Source organism: Anomaloglossus baeobatrachus, chromosome 10 (assembly GCF_048569485.1).
Source record: "Anomaloglossus baeobatrachus isolate aAnoBae1 chromosome 10, aAnoBae1.hap1, whole genome shotgun sequence".
NCBI classification, from domain to species: Eukaryota; Metazoa; Chordata; class Amphibia; order Anura; family Aromobatidae; genus Anomaloglossus; species Anomaloglossus baeobatrachus.
The window spans coordinates 151,943,895-151,969,058 of record NC_134362.1 but is presented as its reverse complement, the minus strand read 5'-3'; positions in this window follow the sequence as shown (position 1 = coordinate 151,969,058).

Genomic DNA, 25,164 nt, shown 5'->3' with positions numbered 1-25,164 from the left:
CAAATAAGATATTTGGGGGTAGCAACAGCGTGAACTGAAGTCTGACTTGTCTTGCCATGGAGAGATGTTTCAACTGCACTTGATTGAGAACAGCATAGATGTCATGGCTGGTAAGGATGGTGGTCGGGAAATCGAGTGAGATTTCAGATGCTTTCTGCAGTATGTTTGAAACTGTAACAGCACGGACACAGGTTGGTGCTGCTTTGGTGACGTTGTCAAGTTGAGAGGAGTAGTACCCGACTATGTGATGTTTGTCCATCTTCTGGGTACTCCTACGGCAAATCCTTGAAGCTCCGCTACAAACAGATAGAAGGTGAGATCATAGTTTGGTAGTGCCAGAGCAGGTGCATCAATCACTAGTTCCTTGAGCTGTTTAAAGCTTTGTCGAGCTTCTTCTGTAAGGCAGAAAGGAATATTGTTCGTGCAATCATACAACGGTTGCATGAGTAGTGACGCATTGGGAATCCATTGGCTGCAGAATGTTATTAGTCCTAAAAATCCTCTGAGTTGCTTGAGATTCCGGGGAATGCTTGCTTTTCTGATCACTTCTTGTCTGTCTGGGCTGAGGTGTTTTTGTCCCGCAGAAAGACAGTGACCCAGGAAAGTGACCCTCGTTTTGCAGAATTGTAATTTGTCTCTGCTTGCTTTGCATCCAGATTCTGCTAGAAAGATAAGAAGGCTTATTGAAGCAGGTTTTTTTTTAACACAAATTTTATTGCATTTATTGTTTTTAGAATCATTACAATATATCTAACATTTGAACAATGAATAAATTCACCTTACCAATTTACCCACCCTTGTCTTAACCCACCCTCTTTTAATCCCACTTTATCCCCCCAACATTTTTAATACACAGAACACCAGGTATAAGTATAAATATAAGTATAAATCCAGGTATAAGTATAAATCTATTTTCTGTATCAGCGGTTTGAAGTTTAATTCATAAATCGAGGCAGGCTGGCGTCCCATCTGGATCCCCAGGTATTTAAGGTGGGTCTTTGCTATCGGTATCCCACATATGTTATCCCCTATTCCAGGTTTTCAGGGATGACATGGTTCGCTCATTCAGAAACAGTACTTCACATTTTGTCTTGTTCATTTTAAAACCTGCCATAGACCCAAATCTCTCTATCTGTTGTATTGTTTTTAAAAGGTCATTCTGTGGTCTATTCATGAATAATATGATATCGTCCGCGAATAGAGCAGAATGTACTTTTCCCGTTCCAATGTTAATGCCCTCAAAGCAGTCTCCTCCATTGATCAGTTTTGATAATGGCTCAATGGCTAGATTGAACAAGAGAGGAGACAGCGGGCACCCCTGTCTCGTCCCTTTGGTCAAAGAGAAGGGTCGTGATAAAAATCCGGGTGTCGCCACTCTTGCCTGAGGGTTTGCATATAGTATACCTATAAATGTTCTGAATGCTCCCCTGAAGCCCATATTATCTAGGACTGTTTCCAGCCATGGCCACTGCACATTATCAAACGCTTTTTCAGCATCCAACGTGATCATGGCTGGCAACTCCCCTCCTTGTAGATCCCTGTGTCTGATGGCGTCCATTACTATCATGGCCTTTCTTACGTTCGTCACGGCTGCTCTCCCCTTTACAAACCCCGATTGGGCGGGAGAAATTAGACTTGGTAATACCTCTGCCAATCGATTGGCCATCAATTTGGCCACTAGTTTAAGGTCTTGGTTGATTAGTGAGATTGGTCTATAATTCGTTGGATTGTCCAAATTTTTATCTCCCTTGGGTAAAAGTTTTATATATGCAGTGTTAAGGTGGCTAGACATTCACGTACCCCCTAACATTTTATTAAACATACGTGTCAGCGTTGGTGATATTTCCTCCTTTAGTACTTTATAGAATTCCCCATTGAACCCGTCAGGCCTCGGTGCTTTATGTATACTCAGTTCTCCTATTGTTGTTTGCACTTCCTCTATTGTGATGTGCGCGTTCAGTCTAGTCAGTTCGTCCTCGGTTATTTGTGTAAATCCTAATGTCTTTAGCCACTCCCTCCCTCCTTCTCCATTTTCATCCCCTTACTATATAGTTTGGCATAGTATTCCCCCAAGTATTCCCCCAAGCCAACCTGCTGAATGACTTTTTTTCTACGGTTTTTATACAAGAAAATTCCATGGCAGATGACATGACCAGTGGTACCATAAATTCACCCTTGAATATTACCTGCTTAACCCAGCAGGAAGTACGCCGCCGCCTCGAAATCACTAAGGTTGACAAATCTCCGGGCCCGGATGGCATACACCCCAGAGTACTACAGGAATTGAGTTCTGTGATAGATAGACCATTATTTTTAATCTTCTCAGATTCCTTAATAACAGGGTCGGTACCGCAGGACTGGCGCATAGCAAATGTGGTGCCAATATTCAAAAAGGGGACAAAAACTGAGCCGGGAAATTATAGGCCGGTAAGTTTAACCTCTACGGTTGGTAAAATCCTTGAGGGTTTCTTGAGAGATGCTATACTGGAGTATCAACATGGGTGTATGAGGGATCGATCCTGTCAAACTAATTTGATCAGCTTCTATGAAGAGGTAAGTTCAAGCCTGGACCAGGGAAATGCAGTGGATGTTGTGTATATGGACTTTTCAAAAGCTTTTGATACGGTGCCACACAAAAGGTTGGTACATAAAATGAGAATAATGGGGATAGGGGAAAATATGTGTAACTGGGTTAAAAACTGGCTCAGTGATAGGAAACAAAGGGTGGTTATTAATGGTATGTACTCGGACTGGGTCTCAGTTCATAGTGGGGTACTACAGGGGTCAGTATTGGGCCCGCTTCTTTTCAACATATTATAAATGACCTTGTTGGGGGCATGCGGAGTAGAATTTCAATATTTGCAGATGATACTAAACTCTGCAGGGTAATCAATACAGAGGAGGATAATTTTATATTACAGGGAGATTTATGTAAATTGGAGGATTGGGCTGAGAAGTGGCAATTGAAGTTTAATGTAGATAAATGTAAGGTCATGCACTTGGGTAGAGGAAATAACATTTATGATTATGTACTTAATTGTAGAACACTGGGTAAAACAGACACAGAAAAAGACTTGGGTGTATGGGTGGATGGTAAACTTCACTTTAGTGGACAGTGTCAGGCAACTGCTGCCAGGGCTAATAAAATAATGGGATGTATTAAAAGAGGTATAAGTGTTCATGAAAAAAATATAGTTCTACCTCTGTACAAGTCACTAGTGCGACCGCACTTAGAATACTGTGTACAATTCTGGTCACCGATATATAAGAAGGACATAGCTGAACTGGAGAGGGTGCAGAGAAGAGCGACCAAGATTATTAGAGGAATGGGTGGGCTGCAATACCAAGACAGGTTATTAAACTTGGGGTTATCTAGTTTGGAAAAACGAAGGCTTAGGGGGGATCTAATCACAATGTATAAATATATGAGGGGACAGTACAGAGACCTTTCCAAAGATCTTTTTACACCTAGGCCTGTGACTGGAACACGGGGGCATCCGCTACGTCTTGAGGAAAGAAGGTTTAATCATAATCACAGACGAGGATTCTTTACTGTACGAGCAGTGAGACTATGGAACTCTCTGCCGCATGATGTTGTAATGAGTGATTCACTACTAACATTTAAGCAGAGCCTGGATGCCTTTCTTGAAAAATTTAATATTACCAGTTATGTATATTGGATTTTATGACAGGGTATTGATCCAGGGAACTAGTCTGATTGCCGGATGTGGAGTCAGGAAGGAAATTTTTCCCCATTGGAACTTGTTTGCCACATTGGGGTTTTTTTTTTTTTTTTTTGCCTTCCTCTGGATCAACATGTTAGGCTACGGGTTGAACTAGATGGACTTAGAGTCTCCCTTCAACCTTAAAAACTATGATACTATGATACTATGATAAGATCTGGTTGATCTCCTGCGGATTCGTCGATTTGGTCCTATCCTGTCTTGTCATACTAGCTATTAATGTCAACGGTCGTCTTCCCTTTGCCAGGTTAGCCAGCAGTTTACCTGCCTTATTGCCAAATCGGTGCAAGTCAACCTCCTGCTGAGACCTTACTAGTTCTTCTCGTTTTCCTACCCACATGTCAAACTCTTGTTTTGCTTCCTTCCACTCTTCTTTTGCTTTTTGGGATTTGTTTTCTAGGTACCTTGTGTATTTCTCTCTCAAACTAGTGCTTGCCTCCTGGTAATGTTTTTGCGTCTGTTTCCTGATTTTGGCTACATGCCCCATCAGTCTCCTCCTTAATACTACTTTCGCTGTTTCCCAGAATAGCATTGCCTCTTCCTCGTGCCCGCTGTTAGTGCCGCAATATTCCTCCCACCACTCCTTTAATGTTTTAATAAAATCTTTATCTTTGAGTAAGAATGATGGAAATCTCCATATATAATCCGAGCCCCTCTGTATTCTGTCATTTAAGTCTAAGGTCACCGGGCTGTGGTCGGATATAACCATGTTCTCTATGTCTACATCCTTGACCCTGTGCCAGAGTCTTTGGTCTACTAACATAAAGTCAATCCTTGACCATGCTTCGTGTGGGTGTGAGTAGTGTGTAAATTCACGTTCATATGGGTGTTGCGTTCTCCAACTGTCCTGCAGATTTGTGTCTTCCAGTAATTTGGCCATCAAACCCTTTGTATTCCTACTCTGCCTACCTTGTTCCTTGCCATACCTCCTATCCTCCTCTTTCGAAACTACTGCATTAAAATCTCCCCCCACTATCTTATTTGGGTCTACATCCACTCCCAATTTGTTGGTGATAAAGTCAAAGAAGGCTTTTTGTTCGGTATTAGGGGCGTATATATTGTGTATGCTAAACTCTCCCTGCGGGCTAGTTAATTTGATATGTATGTACCTCCCACCATCATCACTGTCTTGGGACACTATTTCGTGAGCAAAGTGTTTGTTTATTAAGATCATTACCCCTGCCTTCCTTCCCTGGGATCCCGACCCGACTACCGCCCCCACCCATAATTTTTGCATACGAAAAAAATCCCCTTTTTGCAGGTGGGTCTCCTGCAGTAGTGCAATATCTACCTTCAGTCTTTTAAGGTGTCGTAATATCATCATGCGCTTATGTGGAGACTTCAAACCTTTTACGTTCCAAGTGACTAATTTAACCATTCTCCCAACATCTCGGGAAATTTATGTCGCTATATGTTCTCACTTGTGTGTGTCTTGGTGCCTTTCCCTGGTCTTTTCCCTGCCTTAACTCTGCTGCGTACTGACAACTATGTATTGCCTGGGCGCAACCTTGTGTCCCCTTCTTGGCATTAACTATAAACCTGTTGGCTACCCCCCTAACTGCCCTCAGTTTTCTTTCGGCGTGCTTATAGCGTTGCTTTCCCTGAACCCAACTATTCAACCTAAATCTATTGTCAACTAACAACCCCTCAACTGTCCCCCCTTTTACAATCAATCGTCTTGTCACTTCCATTTTTTCTGTGATGCTCCTGGCTCCGCAATCCCCTCTCAGCCTACTGATTCACATTTACATATGGCCTGTCCCCCATTGTTCTGTAATCTAACACACCAAAGCAAGGCCTTCCTGGTCAATAGCCGTGTCAGCATACAATACCCCCTCCCTCATTGCCCATACCTATTATTTGTTGCCTCTGGTCTCAATTTCACTTCACCTCCCATCAGCATAAGTGACCTGGCTACCAGAAGAGCGATTTATCAGTAGATACTAAAGAGAGAGAAACCCGGTCCCCCATAAATGTTAGGATCCCCTACACCCCCGATGGGGCAGGGCACCTTGGTCCATATAGATTGAAGAGGCGTGGGGAACTGAAGAGAAAGAGAAAAGAATGGAAAAGCCTACAAGAAGAAGAAAAAAAGTGGAAGTAGGAAGAGGAAGTAGGAAGTGGAAAAGGAAGTGTAAGAGGAAGAGGAAAAGAAAGTGGAAGAGGAAGTGGGAAGTGGAAAAGGAAGTGGAAGAGGAAGTGGAAGTAGGAAGAGGAAGTAGGAAGTGGAAAAGGAAGTGGGAGTAGGAAGTGGAAAAGAAAGTGGAAGAGGAAGTGGAAGTGGAAAAGGAAGTGGAAGAGGAAGTGGAAGTAGGAAGAGGAAGTAGGAAGTGGAAAAAGGAAGTGGAAGAGGAAGAGGAAGTGGGAGTAGGAAGTGGAAAAGAAAGTGGAAGAGGAAGTGGAAGTGGAAAAGGAAGTGGAAAAGGAAGTAGCAAGTGGGAAGTGGAAAAGGAAGAGGAAGTAGGAAGTGGAAAAGGAAGTGGAAGTAGGAAGTGGAAAAGGAAGTGGAAGAGGAAGTGGTAGAGAAAGTGGTAGAGGAAGTAGGAAGTGGAAGAGGAAATAGGAAGTGGAAGAGGAGGTGGAAGAGGAAGTAGGAAGTGGAAGAGGAAGTAGGAAGTGGAAGAGGAAATAGGAAGTGGAAAAGGAAGTAGAAGAGGAAGTGGAAAAGGAAGTAGGAAGTGAAAGAGGAAGTGGGACAGGAGGTGGAAGTAGGAAGTGGAAGTAAGTAGGAAGTGGAAGAGGAAGTGGAAGTAGGAGGTGGAAGTGGAAGAGGAAGTGGAAGAGGAAGTAGGAAGTGGAAGAGGAAGTAGGAATTAGAAGAGGAAGTGGAAAAAGAAGTAGAAAGAGGTAGATGGGGTGGAAAAGGAAGTGTAAGAAAAGTGTAAGAGGCACTATGAAGTGGAAGTAGGAAGTGGAAGCAGAAAGTAAAAATTCAATAATAAACAGTAGATGTTACTCATCCCCTACATTCCGTCAGTCCCCTCTCTCTTGGGCCCCTCAGTTCAGTTCAAAAATATCGATTCTTCTCCTTGCAGCCTCTCTCATGGCGTGAAGCAGTTTTACATTCTTCTTCACTAGGGCAGCACAGTAGTAAATCATCCACGTACTGGAGGAGCACACAGCATTCAGGAGGCTGCCAGCCTTGAAGGACACTACTCATAGCCTGAGTATATAGCGTAGGGGAATGCTGCACTCCTTGAGGCAGCCTGGTCCACGTGTATTGATTTTGCTTTTGCATGAATGCAAAGAGGTCTTGACATGCTGGGTCCAGTGGTACTGAGAAAAAAGCATTTGCAAGGTCTATGACCGTGTAATGGGTAGATGTAGCCGGTACCTGTGTAAGCAGTGTATGTGGATTAAAAACAACAGGAGTGAGGGGGTCCAGTATTAAGTTCACTGCCCTCAAATCGTGTACCATTCGGTACGTGACTGGGTCACCTTTCTTCACTTGTTTCTTCTTGACAGGAAACAGCAGAGTGTTGTCAGGAGATTTAGTAGCTCTGAGAGCTCACGACTTCAGCAGTTCTTTTATTTGGTGATCCAGAGCAGCTTGCTGTTGAGCATTAAGAGGATATTGTCTCAGCTGTGGTGGTGTAATTCCAGGCTTGACTGAAACTTTTACGGGGGGCACGGGTAGTGTGCCAAGGTCAGTTTTTGACGTGGACCAGAGTTTTGCAGAAACTTGTAGAAGTACTGGATCCGTGTTTGCTTCCTGTGTGACATCAGATTCTGGTTGATATTCGATCATTTGAAGAGTGCACAAGTATTCTTCTAGAACATCTTCCGGAATTTACAGGATAGCAGATCCATCTTCATTGTATACAATCTGAGCTTGTAATCTTGATAGTACATCTGCTCCTACTAGGGCATCTCCACCCAGGGGGGACACTAAGAATTTGGACACGAACATGTGTGGTCCCAGTTTCACCTTCAGTGGATGTGTTATTGGGATTATCTGGGCTTGTCCATCAAAACCGGATACTATAGTAGCTTCGGATGAGATGGAGCCTTCAGGCACCAGGTTCCTGGGGAGTACAGAGCGTGAGGCTCCTGAGTCCACCAGAGCCCTTATTTCTTTGTTACCAATTTGAATGGGGACGTGTATAAATGGACCTCTGGCATCCCTATCCCGTGCTGCCGCAAGTCAGGCAGTCATTTCTTCCTGACTCCCGGGCTGGTTTTGAGTGTCCTTCTTTTTTCTACAGTCTCTGATCACATGTCCTTTGATTCCACAATAGTAGCATGTCGGTGCCTTCTTTCTTGTACCTTCTGGCTGACTGTCCACTGCTGCTATGACAACTTTCTTTTTGATCCTTTTATCCTTTGCGTCGGTTTCTAAGCCACTTGCTTTGTTGACTAGAAGATCTATGTCTTCCATGTTTCTCCATTCGGGGCAGCACGCTTTCAATCTATCTCCCAGAGGTGCATGTATTCCATCCATGAAGGATCTTACCATCAGGCGACGTATTGCACCTGCTTGTAACTCCGGCCCTTCATCTGCGAATGACTGCATTAATCTGTAGTAAAATGAGCTAACATTCTCCACAGGACCTTGATGCACTGGTCCCATTGCGCCCTTAGTTCTTTGCTCCTGGGTGCAGAAGAGATTGAGTCTTCCCATGAAGTCTTGGCCGGATGCCACAGTACGGGTATCAGCTGGAACATGTCCTGTCAGGTGGACAGTGAGTTTGGCATACATCTCAGGGGACATTTTAACTCTACATACGCCCTCCATGTCCAACCAAGTGCTTCTGTAGGAGACCTGTATTTGGTTCAGGTAACGTGAAAAACTGACTGGGTTTCTAGTCGGGTCTGGAGCATTTTGCAGGAAAGCCATCTGCTCGGCTGGAGTCCAGGGTACGTGGTCTTCATACGTACGAGGAACTGCATCTCTGGGAGCATCTGGGTTTTGTGGATTAACAGGTGGTCTTATTAGGACTCTTCTTTCTACTACGGGATAAAGAGGCACTGGTACTCTCGTTTGTGGCTTGTGCTGCGGGGCTCCACAGGCTAGGCATGTTTCACTCCAGTCCGGATTTTGTTGGCCAGTTTGTGCAGGTCCATCCCGGGGTTCCTGCTATTTTTGGAGTTGTTGCAGGAGTAGTTGATAGGTACGGAGGAGGCTGCTGATCCTTATTAGCCTTCTTCCAAGTTTCTTCCCATGTGTCTGATTCTTCATGGTATATCCAGCCTTGATCGTGGGCTGTTTTTGCCATGTCAGAAAGAGTTCTGACCAATTCAGTCCATGATTTATCTGCTAGTACGCCTGATCTCTTATTTTGTCCCATTTATTGGGTTCCAATTGATTCTTCTTCTTCAATCCAAATGTCTTAAAAACTTCCTTGGACTGACTGGCTGTTCTTTTGCCATGATAACACGTAATGAGATGTTGCAGGGTGCACCCAGCTCTTCTATCCTTTGATATTCCTTGCCCCATTCTTCGTCTATCTTCTTCAGCGTTTAGACCCTTGAACGTCCCTTGGACTAGACCTACCTATCCTGGAAGTACTCAGAGACTAACTCCTTATTTGTATTCCTACCTAAGGTGAGGTCTAGAACCACCTATCCTGGAAATACCCAGAGACTGACTCTTGATCTGTATTCCTACTGAATGGTGGTGTCCTAACTGTTCAGAGGGGGCTGAGTATGTTGAATGGTGCTGGGTTACCCTTCTTGTACCAAAGGTACACTCTATATCCGATAGCAATGGCAAACAGGGCTATTCCCACTAACACTAGGGCAGTGAATATCACATCCATTGGACAGGGCAAACACACTGTTCCCTTAGCAACACTCACTGACGTGAGGGCCAATGGAGTTGGTTATCTGGTTCATCCCAAGGTGGTTTTAGCACTGGCACTGGTCCCACTGCACTTGCCCGTAACCCGAAGGTGTCCGGTCTGGCCCTGGGCACACAGTTGTAGCCTGGAGGAACCAGATGTTACCAACTCCTCTGATCTTGGACGGACAACAAAGGCAAAGCACAGGGAAGCAGACAAACAAACAGACAAGGACACAGAAAACATCTGCTGGCAAAAGTTCTCTCAGAGTTCAGTAGTGACCCGCCAATTACCCAGTATCTACTCACAGTGTACCTCTTGCACGTTAAAAAGGGAAGAGAACAGAGATGGGGAGCAGAGCAAAGAGCAGAAAGCGTTCAACTCTAACCTGGCCACGTATTTCTGGTCCCCACGTCTGATCACCTCCTCCTCAGGTTGGCAAGATGATCCACCGGGTCCTGGGACAAACACGGGTCGCTGTTCAGGCGCCAGAAATGTTAGGTTGACCTAACGGTCACAACTTTTGCCAGGGATGACCTAATGCAGAGGGAGTCCCGGTAACCCCCCCCCCCCCCGCTTCCTCAGCTCTAGCGAGATACAGGCACACGCTGATATCTACACAGAAGCAAGAGACGTGCACTCCAAAAAGAACTGTATTGATTTTTTTTGATACAGAGGGTTATACAAAAAACAATTAGGGCGTAACTATGTAACATGCATATTCATTAGTCTACATTCATTATAGGTGTGGATTACATGTTACCAGCAAGAGAAATTAACATGATGACTTTTATTCCCAAAACAATCTATTACCCATAACAAGGTGTTTTTCTCTCTCTTCTAAGTCAAAACATTCCAAGTCCTTGAAACTGTCTCATAGTCTTTTACGTAAACAAGTCTGGTTTCGCTCTTTGCAAAGGAGAATGAAAGTCCATGATTTTTCTAACCAGTGTAAGGGGTACTTTGCACACTATGACATCGCAAACCGATGCTGCAATGCCGAGCGCGATAGTCCCCGCCCCCGTCGCAGCTGCGATATCATTGTGATAGCTGTCGTAGCGAATATTATCGCTACGGCTGCCTCACATGCACTCACCTGCCGTGCGACGTCGCTCTGGCCAGCGAACCGCCTCCTTATTAAGGGGGCGGGTCGTGCGGCGTCACTGCGATGTCACACGGCAGGCGGCCAATAAGAGCGGAGGGGCGGAGATGAGCGGGATGTAAACATCCCGCCCACCTCCTTCCTTCCGCATAGCCGATGGAAGCCACGGTGACGCAGGTAGGAGATGTTCCTCGCTCCTGCGACTTCACACACAGCGATGTGTGCTGTCGCTGGAGCGAGGAACAACATCGAACCGTCGCGTCAGCGTAATTATGGAATTCGCCAACGCTACACCGATGAAACGATTACGACGCTTTTGCGCTCTTTAATCGTATCATCTAGGATTTACACACTACGATGTCGAGAGCGACGCAGGAAGTGCGTCACTTTCGACATGACCCCACCGACATCGCACCTGCGATGTCGAAGTGTGCAAAGTACCCCTAAAAGTTAACTTTTTCCTCACAGTGGATGTTACAATATCCTACTCCAAGTCTAGACTGTGAAAAAATCATTTTTAAATGTTGACTCCATTCTGCCTTCTTGTAAGACTGACCCCTAAACTGTCAAAATCCAGGCTTCTCAGAGTTCCACTTGTAGGATAGCCCTCTGGCTTCTGTGACTCAGGGGCAAAAGGAGGTAGTAACTGGAAAAGAAATGAGCATTAGTCTTCTGTACTAAATAATAAATAACTGTAAATGAAACCATCAGATCAACCACTGTTGCAGGAATGGGTGTAAATCCAGATCTTTCATATTTGAAAGGTTCTTTCTCCCAATAGCAATTTTAAGATCTCTCTAGAGATGTTCAATGGGATTTAGATCCGAACTCATTGTTGCCACTTCAGAGTTCTCCAGTGCTTTTTTTCATCCATTTTTGGCTTCTTCTTTAAGTATGTTTGAGGTCATTGTTCTGCTACAAGACCCATGATCTAGGACGTATATCCAGCCTTCTGACACTGGGCATCATATTGTAACTAAAATCCATTACTAATCTTCAGATTTCATGATGCCTTGCATCCAGTGCCAGATGCCACAAAACAACCTCAAAGGATCTTTGAACTTCCACCATATTTGACTGTAGGTACTGTGTTCTTTTCTTTATAACCCTCATTCCATTTTCTTTAAATAGTAGAATAATATGCTTTTCCTGCCTGAAAGACAGTTTGAATTTATTTGGACCTTCATTGGGGCTGCTTATCATCCACTAACCGGACTATCCTACATTGCAAACTTTCACAAATATTTCTATGCTGTCCACATCCAGGGAGACTAATTACAGTGCCGTGGGTTGTAAATTTCATGACTATATTGCACACCGTGGGTAAAGGAACAACAAGATCCCTGGAGCTGGACTTGAGATTGTTGATATTTTTCAACAAGTTTGGATATCAAGTAGTCAGTTCTCTTTTCCTTTTTCTGTTTTTTTAATGGTTAGTGTGGCACACACAGATACAAAATGCAAAGATTGAGTCAACTTCTCCCATTTTTCTATGGTTACAGATGCGATTTTCATATTGCCCACAACTATTACTTTCCGCAGGAGAGTTTGAATGAGCTTCACATGCTTAAGGCTATGTCCGCACTTTGCTTTTTACCTGCTTTTTACCTGTTTTTTGCTGCTTTTTCAACTGCAACGTTTAATGCCAAAATGGATGTGTTCTGCTTTTCAAGCATAGTCTATGGGGATTTGGGTTTCTTGTCCGCACTATGCTGTTCAAAATGCTGCCTTTTTGTGGCAGAAATTTGGGCAAAAACTTTGCTTTGCAGTGCAAAACCCAAATGGCAAAAACAATTGACATGTTGCTTCTTTGAAAAGCAGAGTTTTTGCCCAAATTTCTGCCACAAAAAGGCAGCATTTTGAACAGCATAGTGCGGACAAGAAACCCAAATTCCCATAGACTATGCTTGAATAGAAGAACACATCTATTTTGGCATTAAACGCTGCAGTTGAAAAAGCAGCAAAAAAGCAGGTAAAAAGCAAAGTTCGGACATAGCCTAAAACAAAGTTGTTTAGTCACAATTTTGGAAAGGTGACAAAAAGTTTATTCTGCACATTTTAGGGATTTTGTGTGAAATTGTGATCTGTTTGCCTTTTTTTCTCAGTGTTTGTCTGTTTTGACCGAATGCACACAAAGGAAATAAACATGTGTATCACAAAATATGTATTTTTTTTAAACCATTAAATTTTTATATCACAAAATATGTAACTGGGCAGCATGGTGGCTCAGTGGTTAGCACTTCAGTTTTGCAGCACTGGGGTCCTGAGTTTAAATCCCACTAAAGACAACATCTGTAAGGAGTTTGTATGTTCTCCCCATTTTTCCTCTGGGTTTCCTCCTATACACAAAAAACATACTAATAGGAAATTTAGATTGTGAGCCCAAATGTCACATCTGTAAAGCGCTGTATCATCTAATATATAAAGCTGAGTGTATGTATGTGTATGTGTGTGTGTTTGTCCGCTAAAGGAATTCTCACCGTTACATGTACATTTGCAAAAGTTTGCACAGACACTCCATTTGACTCAGGGAACGTCATAGACTATGTTTTGAGGGGAAATTTTAACCCCATGCTTTACAGTTATTCGCTAAAAAACCTGCTTCCATTAAAGTCAATGGAGCTGGGAACCACAATGCAGCCGGAACTTCAGAAGAATGTTGGCGTGTCACAATACAACCAGGTAAAGAGACAGACAGACAGACAGAGACAGACAGGAAAAGAGACAGACAGACACAGACAAAGAGACAAGAAAAGAGACAGACAGACATGGAAAGAGACAGACAGAATGACAGACAGACAAAGAAACTAGACTATAAATAGACATAGACAAAAAGACTGAAAAAGAGACAGGGAAAGAGACAAACATGGAAAGAGACAGAGAGACAGACAGGGAAAGAGACAGAAAGACAGGGAAGAGATAGAGAGACAGGGAAAGTGTGCCGCCCCCTTGGAAGCAGCCGAGCTGCTCGGATCTGGGTTCTCAGTGGCTTCCACTCAAATGAAGGGGGTATTTACAAGGGATTATAGAGTTTGTGACGCCACCCGTGGTGTGTGGTAATTAAAAGTACCACCACTGCAGTTGGGAGTACCCAGGGATGATGGAAAAGGGCAGCAAGGTGTTAGAACCCTACAGGGGTAGGGGTAATGTCCCAGGACTTGGTGTGGGGATAAGGCAGTGGGATGCAGGGATCACTCTTGTACTCACTCAGTCCATTAAGCAGACACCGACACCTGGGTAAACCAAATCTCTAGACACTGCTGCCGCTGAGGGGAGCTTGTTTGGGTCCCATCCCCAATGGTGCTGCCTGGTGATCTGTGACCTGCCTCCTAGCACCAAGTTTACTTCTCTGGTGGTCCTGGTAGTGTGAAACTTGCTGGGTCTCACTCCCCACTGTGGCTAAGTATGGGAGCTTGCTCTCAGGGCTCACGCTTGGGATTTTCTGGACCATTCTGAATGGAAAGTCCTATCACCCTCATTGCGCTAGTCGCCCGATTTTCGGAGCATTTTGGAACGAATCTTGAAGGCTCCGTTCTCCACATGTAAATTATCGGGTTGCATGCAGCTACTCTCCGACCTAGGGTTCACCCACCCCGTCGTGCCTTGGTCCCAGCCCGGTGATGGTACAAGGCCTCCGGCTGTCCTGCTCGACAGATTTGAGGCCTTTTCCACAATCCCCTGCAACCAGGGGTCCAACTCCTCTAGGCCCAGACCACCGTCTGCCACCTAGACAGCTTCTCTATGGGAGTCCCCGCTCCCGCCCTCCTCAGAGCTCCTCGCAGATTGAGGGCTACTCTCTCACCACCACTCACTACTTCACACCACTTCAGACTGACTACACTCCTCACCTCCCTCCCTGACCCCCCAGGTGGGCGACTCTATTCCCTTCAAGCCGTCCACTGATGTGTCTGGTGGGTGTGATGCAGGGTGTATCTAGGATTTGATTAGCTGATATAGGCAACACTATTTGGTAAGGGACCCATAACCAAGAGGGAGGTGGATACTGCAAGTGAGGGTAGATTGTGCAATACCTTGTGACAGTGTGAACAACATCTGAACAAAGGCAAAAGGGGGAGATTTTTGGTGATCACTACTGATCACCATAACCCCTATATGGGACTAAAGGGGAAATAAATCACTGGTAGAGACTCAATAAACATCAAAAACCAGAAAAACGAGTCATTAACACTACCTTAATGCAGAAGGTGTACAAAATTTTATTAATCAATAACATAAGAAACACACGGATTAAAAACAATTCAAGGAGTGCTGGCAGAGATACAAAATAGAGAAGCATGCACCCCACTGGCTGAGTATGTGTAAAATACACATCATACTATGGCTGGGAACAAAAGTGTCTACGGCAATACTACAACAAGTTTACCTCTCTAGAGGGAGTGCTCCATAATTTGTGAAAAAAATACAAAAAAATACAAAGAAAGGGGGGTTCCAGATGTAAATTGATAATAGGCACTAAGATCAAATGCCTCATACATAGCATAAAATACTAGAAATTGATGGTACAGGGGAGAGGAGATAAAACTGTCCCCAGGCACCAGAATAACGTGATCAGACAATTGAAGCACAGCGAGAGGAATAATTAGGACACATACCCATGATAACCGAATCAGCCAAGGAGGGGTGCAGCTCCACAGACCCCTCTTTGGCTGATTCGGTTATCATGGGTATGTGTCCTAATTATTCCTCTCGCTGTGCTTCAATTGTCTGATCACGTTATTCTTGTGCCTGGGGACAGTTTTATCTCCTCTCCCCTGTACCATCAATTTCTAGTATTTTATGCTATGTATGAGGCATTTAATCTTAGTGCCTATTATCAATTTACATCTGGCCCCCCCCCCCCTTTCTTTGTATTTTTTTGTATTTTTTTCACAAACTATGGAGCACTCCCTCTAGAGAGGTAAACTTGTTGTAGTATTGCCGTAGACACTTTTGTTCCCAGCCATAGTATGATGTGTATTTTACACATACTCAGCCAGTGGGGTGCATGCTTCTCTATTTTGTATCTCTGCCAGCACTCCTTCAATTGTTTTTAATCCGTGGGTTTCTTATGCTATTGATTAATAACATTTTGTACACCTTCTGCATTAAGGTAGTGTTAATGACTCGTTTTTCTGGTTTTTGATGTTCTTTTGACAACCTGATAGTTTAGGGGCATCACAAAAGAGACAGAGAAGACAGATAGAGACAGACAGGTAAAGAGACAGACAGATAGGGCAAGAGGCAGACAAACAAAGATGGATTGAGAGACAGAGAGAGAGAAACAGAGACACAGACAGAGAGACAGACAGAGAGGAAGACAGACAGAGACTGGGAGAGAAACAGAGAGACAGTTACTATCCCGGGCAACACCGGGTGCTACAACTAGTAGTGCTATATAAATGAGTAAAACAAATAATGTTTTCTCGGAGAAATACTTCCTTTTCTGAAACAATTTCAAGGGTGCCTACACTTTTGGCCATGACTGTATACACACATATACATATGTACAGTATATATACACATACAGTATATACATTAAAGTAAGTAAATGCGAGTAAAATATAACTAATTGCAGAATAATTCAGGACGTCTTCTTTCCTCTTAATTTTTAATTGCAGATTTTTGCATGTATGAAAGACACTTTTTAATCAAGGCAGAAGTCTGCTTTAAATAAGCCTCATTGCACGTGCTAATATTGTTGTATTAACAATTAAGTCTGCATTTTAAAAGATACAGTATGCCTTGTATATCCTGCAGCTAAATAAATCTTGTTAGACTGTGAAAAAAACTGTTTACTTTCATAAGTTTCAAATAATAACATCAAAGATCGACACCTTTTCTCTTCTCGCTGCAAACAGATGTTTTCTGAGGATTGACTTATAGGCGATGACATATCACACAACTGAAGGTGAATTTCAGGTCATTAGCCAATAAACAGATGTTTCCCAGGTTCGATATCATCTGAATTTCAATAAGACCCTTCTTAATATTTAACTACTTTTTTCTAGTTTTAGAGAAATATAAATCTCAGCTTTTTGGAATGATGATTTATGTGTTCGATGCCTTGTAGGTCACTGTTTCTTCAAATAAAAGTCTCATCTTTTCTCTTTTATATATTGTTGTTGTTCTGGAAACCGTCATTGTATTAAATCACAGTGTGAAGATCCACATAACTGTGCAGCAGCTTGCTGGCATCAATAAAATGAAACTTTTATGATATGTTTAAAAGTGTGAGACATATCAGACAGGAGGAACATATATTGATCTTTTACAGTCAGATCCCTGGCATACCTTGACACTTCACTACCTGAAGCTCAGATGAACTACCATGTTTCCCCAAAAATAAGACACTGCCTTATATTATTTTTGACCCAAAAATGTTCTAGAGCTTATAAGTTTACTGCTCAAAAAAGGCAGACCCCCCTCAGGAGAATCATACTTACCAAACCCCAGATGTCTGGATCACTCCGAGGTCCTTCTGAGGTCCTCGTTGGGTGCTCCCAGCAGGTATTCTCCATAGCGGTCGTCACCTACTTCCGGTCGGCACTCACACACATCAGATCACGCACACACAGCAGATCATGCACACACACACACATCAGATAGCACACACACATCAGATCGTACACACAATCGCACATCAGACTGCACACACACAAATATCAGATCACACACACACATCAGATCAGATCTCTGGTGCCATGTTTGTGAAGATAGTGTGACCCCCCTGTTGTTATATTCTTGCTGCTGCGAGGACGACGCATGTGCCCTCACATCTTCTGCTCTTGTTACAGTGGGAGCGTGCACGAACACAACAGAAGTGGAGAACGCCTACAGGTAAAGCTGATCGGACACCATGACACGATCATCCGGAGAATAGATCGGAGGTACAAGCTGACACTACATCCCAGCATCAGGACCCTGCCCGTGAACTTATGACATAGGCACCTGATTGCACGGCATAGGCTCAGGTGAGAGGAGTTCACAATGGACTTACCTAACCCCATGACAGCAGTGCCGAGCAACCTGGTTGGTGGTCGTGATATCGCATGGCAATGCCATCACGGGGTCAGAATAATTAACTCACTTCCCCCTGTGACATCACTGCCCCTGCAGGCACACACACACACACACACACACACACATACACTACTGTGTGTGCTCCTGTGGTGACCTGGGCTGACCTTATGATGTCTTCTTAGGTCACTGCAGAGAAGCACACACAGCTGTGTGTCTGTGGCTGCTGGCATAATCAAAGGGGGACGTTATGTTCTCCATTGAATGTGCCACTGAGTATGAGATTGATGTGGGCACCCCAGATTTGGATTACGGTGGACCTGTATTAGGGGTTTGACAGGGAATAAAATTGGAAAAGAGGGTGTCTCTTGTGTTTATTTAATTCATTTCTCTTTAAATGTCTTTTCAGGATCAATGTCAGGGGACATCAAAATGGATTACGGCGGACCTTTTGTATTTTAATAAAGTTAAATAAATTGGTCAATGAGGGATGGAGTCAGGTTTTTTTTCTTCTAATGTAAAATGTATTTATTACTTTTTAATAAAGAGGGGGAGGGGTGGAATACTACAATATGCGGGCAACAGAAGGTATTCACAAAAAATAGCCACAAAATACTATTAGAATTTTTTTCTTTATTAATGATCAGATTAAAAATATATAAGGCAGGTATAGAAATAGTGAGCAAATAACCAAGAAATTGTGCAACACTGCAGACAAATAAGTCATCTACGCACATGCCTACTTGGGGCGCCATTTCTTTGAAGCCCGCATCGCTGACAAAGCATCTGTGACACCTGCTACACCGTCCTGCTCAACACAGCCAGCATGGTGCCTGCAGCCAGCACTGCCCCCACTGCAGCCAGCACAGCCCCCATCACAGTACCTGCAGCATTGCCCTACTCCAACAGCGCCCCTGCCTCTTGTGACTCCACTCCACCACTGCTGCCACCTCCCTCCAGTAAGACACCATCGGTGTATAAGACGGACCCCATTTTTTTTAACCTTTTATATCTCTAAATTTGGGGTGTCTTATATTCCAGTGCGTCTCATAAAACAAAAAAATGCGGTATTTATGGTAAATTAAATGATGCCTTAAAAAAAGTGATAATTATTATTAATAAACAGAAAAAAATGAAAATGTTCATTACCTTTAAGAGTTAATTTTAAGGCTCTACTGTTTTAAAATATATTTCAAATGTGCCATCCCTGCTTATTGCTTTACACTGTTTTATTTATTAGTGTTTTAAATATATAAAATTTCTATAAAAATAGTGAAGGTGATAAAAATAAAATAAAAAGTTTCTGTTTTTCTGTAGATACTAGCGTCTGTCTGGATGGAGACCTTACTTTTTATTGTCAAATATTTCAAAAGTCTATATCATGTCTCATGTTACAGCCATGCAAACACTGTTTTTTCTTACCGGTCACCTTACAGTATTAAATACAGCCATGTACTTTCTTTGTCACTTTAATTCAGGGCATTAATATTTTATATGTTTCCTATCATTTCTGTTCGTGCAATTCATCAATGCCCAAAAGAATCTGTGCCAGCGATACGTTACATCCATTTTCAAAATATTTCATTGTCAGCCGACGGCGTCCTCATTATTTATCAAGATAACAGACGTGGTGAACATGAGCAGTAAGTAGCTTTTTTTCTTTTTTTTTTACTTTTTTGAAGCAAGCCTTGACTAGATCAATAGTAACTCTGTATGTCAGAGGCAAGCGCTAACTGATGCTTATTACTGTTTTTCTAATGTATTTTATAAGTTATTTATCAATTTTGCACTTAAAATGACAGTTTGTGACCTAGCTTAAACTAAGGCTTTTATACATTAAAACTTAATCAATGGGAAACATGAACTTCTTCTTATAAGCGTGTGTTTCCTTTGAAAGTCAGTATTGTATTATTGCTAGGATCAGGATGGGCTAGGATTCTTCAGTGGGCCCAAGTTCTGCACTATTGGCCTAATGCAACAATAAGTGAGATCCAGTAGACGACAATTTGAAACTTTTAAGTGGAAACAAATATTTACCAAAATTCCTGATATTGCAATTTCTTTGCATGGTTAAACCACAACAGTTCCTATATTTAATTGTCATGGGGTCCTTTTCCAATATCACACAATCAACAGAGCAACAGATGAGTGAACAATCAAAAGAACATTTATTCCAAGCAAATCAAGAAGGTCCATAAAATAATCCACCACACAAAGGGTAAAGTAGTCCAATAATAAGATAAATGTCCTGGGGTGAGTCACAACCATTCAGCAGTAATTTCTAGGGAAATCAGGGTTTCTTAAGCTCTTTCTGGAGTGCTGCCTATAGTCACAGCTTTTCCCCCAGAGGATCAATCTTACTGCCTGTCTCTTGTCCTTCTCAGCCAGACTAAGGTAAACAGAGAGGTTGGGTGGATTAAAGGTCCCCGTTCCCCTGTCCTAGGGACAGAAGCACTATAGGGGGTGATTAACCTGCTAACAGGACAATGTACACACAAAGTAACACTCTCAACATCTGAACATACACAACCCAATATATCCCACCATCACAACCTCTCCCCCCTTCTGAATAAGTGAGAACGCCATGAGGTCTACACAAACCTCTGGCCACCTCATTTAAGTCCATGTTGCTCATCTGGGGATAGTCTATGGTTCTGCTTGCCGGGACAGTCCATCAGCATTCTGGTATTGGCTTCCCCATTTGTATTGGATGGAGAAGCTGTTGGGTTGTAAGGAGAAGCTCCACCGCAGTAATCGTCCATTGTCCCATGACACGCGGGTAGCCATGTGAGAGAGTTGTGGTCTGGCACAATTGTAAAGTTTGGCCATATAAGTAAGGTTACAGTTTTTCTAGTGCCCATACAATGGCAGAACACTCCTTTTCGATAGTGTGGGGTGGAGGAGGCGCACCTCCATTTATTTATTTCTGCGTCTTTAAGACGTGAAAACAAACTGTTGGTACAGGATGCTAATTGACCCCGGAAGTACAAGCGCCTGCACTTCCGCCGGGGTCAGAGGTGTGCCAATCAGCTCCCTGCTCTGTGCTGAGGTGTCCAATGCTGCAGACGTCACAGCAGGACGCCGCGGCCGTGGAGGAGGAGAAGACCGATGGCAGAGCCAGGAGAGGAGACTCACCGGAGCAAGAGGAGGGCCATGGGCACCAGTGCAGCAGGAGGATGGCGGCCTACACCGAAGCAGGAGGATGGCACCAGAGCAGGTAAGAGCTCACAGAGCTGAAGATTTGTTATAAAGATGTGGGTGTTGCTAATGCGGCAGACAGTGAATGTAAGGGGGAGGAGGCAGAGACTAATGCTGCAGACAGTGCATGTGTGTGGGAGTGAGGAGAGACTAATGCTGCAGACAGTGAATGTGTTCGAGAGGGGGAGAGACTAATGCTGTAGACAGTGCATGTGTGGGGGAGGGGGGAGAGACTAATGTTGCACACTGTGCATGTGTGGGGAGAGGGTGAGACTAATGCTGCAGACAGTGCATGTGGGGGAGGGGGGAGAGACTAATGTGGCAGACAGTGCATGTGGGGGAGGGGGGAGAGACTAATGTGGCAGACAGTGTATGTGGGGGGAGATACTAATGCGGCAGACGGTGCATGTGGGGGAAGCATGGGAAGTTCAGTATGGAGAGGGGCAATGTGAGGGCTCCATATGGAGAGGAATTAGCATGCATGGGACATTGTGAGGAGGGGCAGCTTGAAGTGAGGACAGTGTGGAGATCATAATTGAGGGAGGTGTAGTGGGAATAACTTATAAGGCGGCGGTCATAGTATATAAGGGGGACAGTGTTTCATTTTAGTTTATTAGGAGACAGTGTGACGGTTATAGTACACAAGGGCGGACGGTGTGGCGGTCATAGTATGTAAGGGGGACGGTGTGGCGGTCATAGTATGTATGGGGGGAGAGTGTGGCGGTCATAGTATATATGGGGGGATTGTGTGGTGGGAATATTTTATACGAGAGGATAGCATGGAAGCCATGTACATTAAGAGGCACAGTGTGGAATAATGACTTTTTTTTATAGGGAGAAATTATTTTTTTCAGGGTCACAGGATAGGGCTTTTTTAATGCACAGCATTAGTGGTTGTTTTATTCAGGAACATTCTAATGACAATATTATTTTTCAGGGCACCATGGTGAGATGTGCTGCAGAATACGGAAGTCTGAGAAGAGCAAAGTCTGCAGAGACGAGCTGTAGATGTGACATCATTGTGGAGTCCAGCACATGAGAAATAAGCGATCGGTGAGTATTATCACTAGAGATGAGCGATGTTTGAATCGAATCATTTGCCAATTTCAAATTTGAGTGATTTTGGGTGGTGTTCAAGTCGTTCGACGAACTTGAACAATTTGCTTCAAGTTTATCAGTTCGAGTTACCGTTCGATAACGGTTCGATCACCAAAGTGTGGCTTTTTACAGTAAGGCTATGTGCGCACGTTGCGTATCTGCATGCGTCCTGCGTCCCCAGCACAATCCCTCTCTCTTTCCTACTCACCGATCACTGGCGTGGCACTGCATGGCTGTCACAAAGCTACGGCGGCTTTTCCTCTTTTTAAATGGCTGCCGCTCATTATTCAATCTGGTATTCCCTGCTTTCCCCGCCCACCGGCACCCATGATTGGTTGCAGTCAGACACGCCCCACGATGAGTGACAGCTGTCTCACTGCAACCAATTACAGCCGCCGGCGGGCGGGTCAATATCGTGCAGTAAAATAAATAAATAATAAAAAAAAAATGTGGTTCCCCCAAAGTTGATACCAGCCAAGATAAAGCCACATGGCTGGAGGCTGGCACTGTCAGGAGGGGGAGCGCAACGTTATGGGGAGCCCACCACCCTAACAATATCAGCCAGGAGCCGCCCAGAATTGCCACATCCATTAGATGCGACAGTCCCGGGACTCTACATGGCTCATCCCAAATTGCCCTGGTGCGGTGGCAATCAGGGTAATAAGGGGTTAATAATGACAGGCGTCTCCCCGAGATACCTTCCATAATTAACCTTTAAGTGAAAGTAAATAAACACACACAACGAAAAATCCTTTATTTGGAATAAAAGCCAAAAAAACCCCTCATTTACCTCTTTATTAATCCCCAAACAACAATCCAGGTCCGAAGTAATCCAGATGACCCTTTCAGCTCTGCCACATGAAGCTGACAGGAAGCGCCGTAGAACACGAGCGCTCTGTGTCAGCTCCACGCAGCAACTGAAGGTAGCCGCGCTGTCACCGGAGACTTTACTCAGGTAGTGCCTGCAGGTGATATTTTTCTCTCTCTTCGCTCTCTTCTCTCAGCTCTTTCTCTCTTCTCTCCTCTCTTCTCTCTCTTCTCTCTCTCTCCTCTCTCTTCTCTCTCTCACTCATCTCACTCACTCATCTCTCTCTCATCTTTTTAGCTGAATAATCTACTTCTGGATTCTCTACTGCAAACAGAGGTCAAAATTACCAAATCTTCCTATGCTTTTCATTACAGGCAGTGGCTCAATGGGTTGAGCTACTGCATAAGGAGAATTAGTTCACGAGTTTGAGTCCCGGCTGCCCCGGTAAAGAATTTAATTTATTTATAATTTTAAATTGTAATTATTATTTATTTATAATTTTAATTTAATTTAATTATGCACTGAGGGGAGGAGCCGGACCTCAGCTGTGAGCCGCAGGCCACATCTCTAAAATCGGAGCTGTTCACGAAATGAGGCTGCATTGCTCTCTCCTCTCTCTCGTATCTCTCTCTTCTCTCTCTCTCCTCTCTCCCCTTTTTTTTCTCTCTCTTTCTCTCTTCTCTCTATTCTCTCTCTTCTCTCTCTCTATCAATCTCTTCTCTCTCTCTCCTCTCTCTCTTCTCTCTCTCTTCCCTCTCTCCTCTCTCTTCTCTTTCTTTCTCTATTCTCTCTTCACTCTCCCTTCTCTTTTCTCTCTCTCTTTTCTCTCTCTCCTCTCTCTCACCGCTCTCTCTTCTCTCTCTCTCTCTTCCTCTCTCTCTCTCCCCCCGCTCCTCCCTTTCCTCTCTCTCTTCTCTCTCTCCTTTCTCTTTCTCGCCTCTCTCTTCTCTCTTCTCTCTCTCTCCTCTCTCTCTTCTCTCCCTCTCCTCTCTCTCCCTCTCTCTCCTCTCTCTCTCAGACTTGGCGATGATCAGCTGATGCAGACACCTGATGGAATCAGCTGACACTATAAGTCGAGCGGTGACACAGGCCTTTTACCGCCCGGTCGGCTAAAGTATCAGCTGATGCTGTCGGACAGGAGTCTGCACAGAAGTTTGTAGCTTGTTTTTTTTTTTTGCACTGATGCATCAGCTGATTGTATAAAAATGCAATCAGCTGCTGTGTCATGTGATTCAGCCCTTTGAACCTGACACATCATCTGATTGCTTTGCCTTCCAGCAAACCGATCAGATGATATTGGATCCGAATTGGACGGCGCGGGACCTTTGATCCAGGATTACTGTGAAGGGGGGCTCTTTATTTCAATAAAGATGGAGTCACTAATTGTATTGTGTTTTATTTCTAATAAAAATATTTTTCTGTGTGTTGTGTTTTTTTAACTGTACTAGAAATTCATGGTAACCATGTCTAATATTGGTGTGACACCATGAATTTCGGGCTTAGGGCCAGTTGATAATATACAGCTAACCCTAACCCCATTATTACCAGCAAGCCACCCGTCACCAGGGCAGCTGGAAAAGTTGGATACAGCGCCAGAAGATGGCGCTTCTATGTAAGTGCCATTTTCTGGGGCGGCTGTGGACTGCAATTCGCAGCAGGGGTGCCCAGAAAGCAGATTCCAATCCCCAGCTGCCTAGTTGTACCTGCCTGGACACAAAAATTGGGCAAAGCCCACGTCATTTTTTTTTTTTTAATTATTTCATGAAATTCATGAAATGATTAAAAAAAAGGCTTCCCTATATTTATGGTTCCCAGCCGGGTACAAATAGGCAGCTGGAAGTTGGGGGCAGCCCGTAGCTGCCTGCTGTACCTGGCTAGCATACAAAAATATGGCGAAGCCCACATCATTTTTGGGGGGGGTCAAAAAACTCCTGCATACAGTCCTGGATGGAGTATGCTGAGCCTTGTAGTTCTGCAGCTACGGTCTGCTGTCTGTCTGTACTGAGGAGAGGAGACAGCAGCTGCAGAACTTCAAGGCTCAGCATCCTCCATCCATGACTGTATGCTGGAGGGAGAGGCAGGGGGAGCAGAACTGCAAGGCTCAGCATACTTCATCCACTAGTGTATGCAGGAGAGCAGACAGCAGCTGAAGAACTGCAAGGCTCAACATGCTGCATCCAGGACTGTATGCTGCAGGGAGAGACAGAGGGAGCAGAACTACAAGGCTCAGCATGCTCCATTCACTAGTGTATGCAGGAGAGCAGACAGCAGCTGCAGAACTACAAGGCTCAGCATACTCCATCCAGGACTGTATGCAGGAGTTTTTTGACCACCAAAAAAATGATGTGGGCTTCGCCATATTTTTGTATGCTAGCCAGGTACAGCAGGCAGGTACGGCTGCCCCCAACCCCCAGCTAC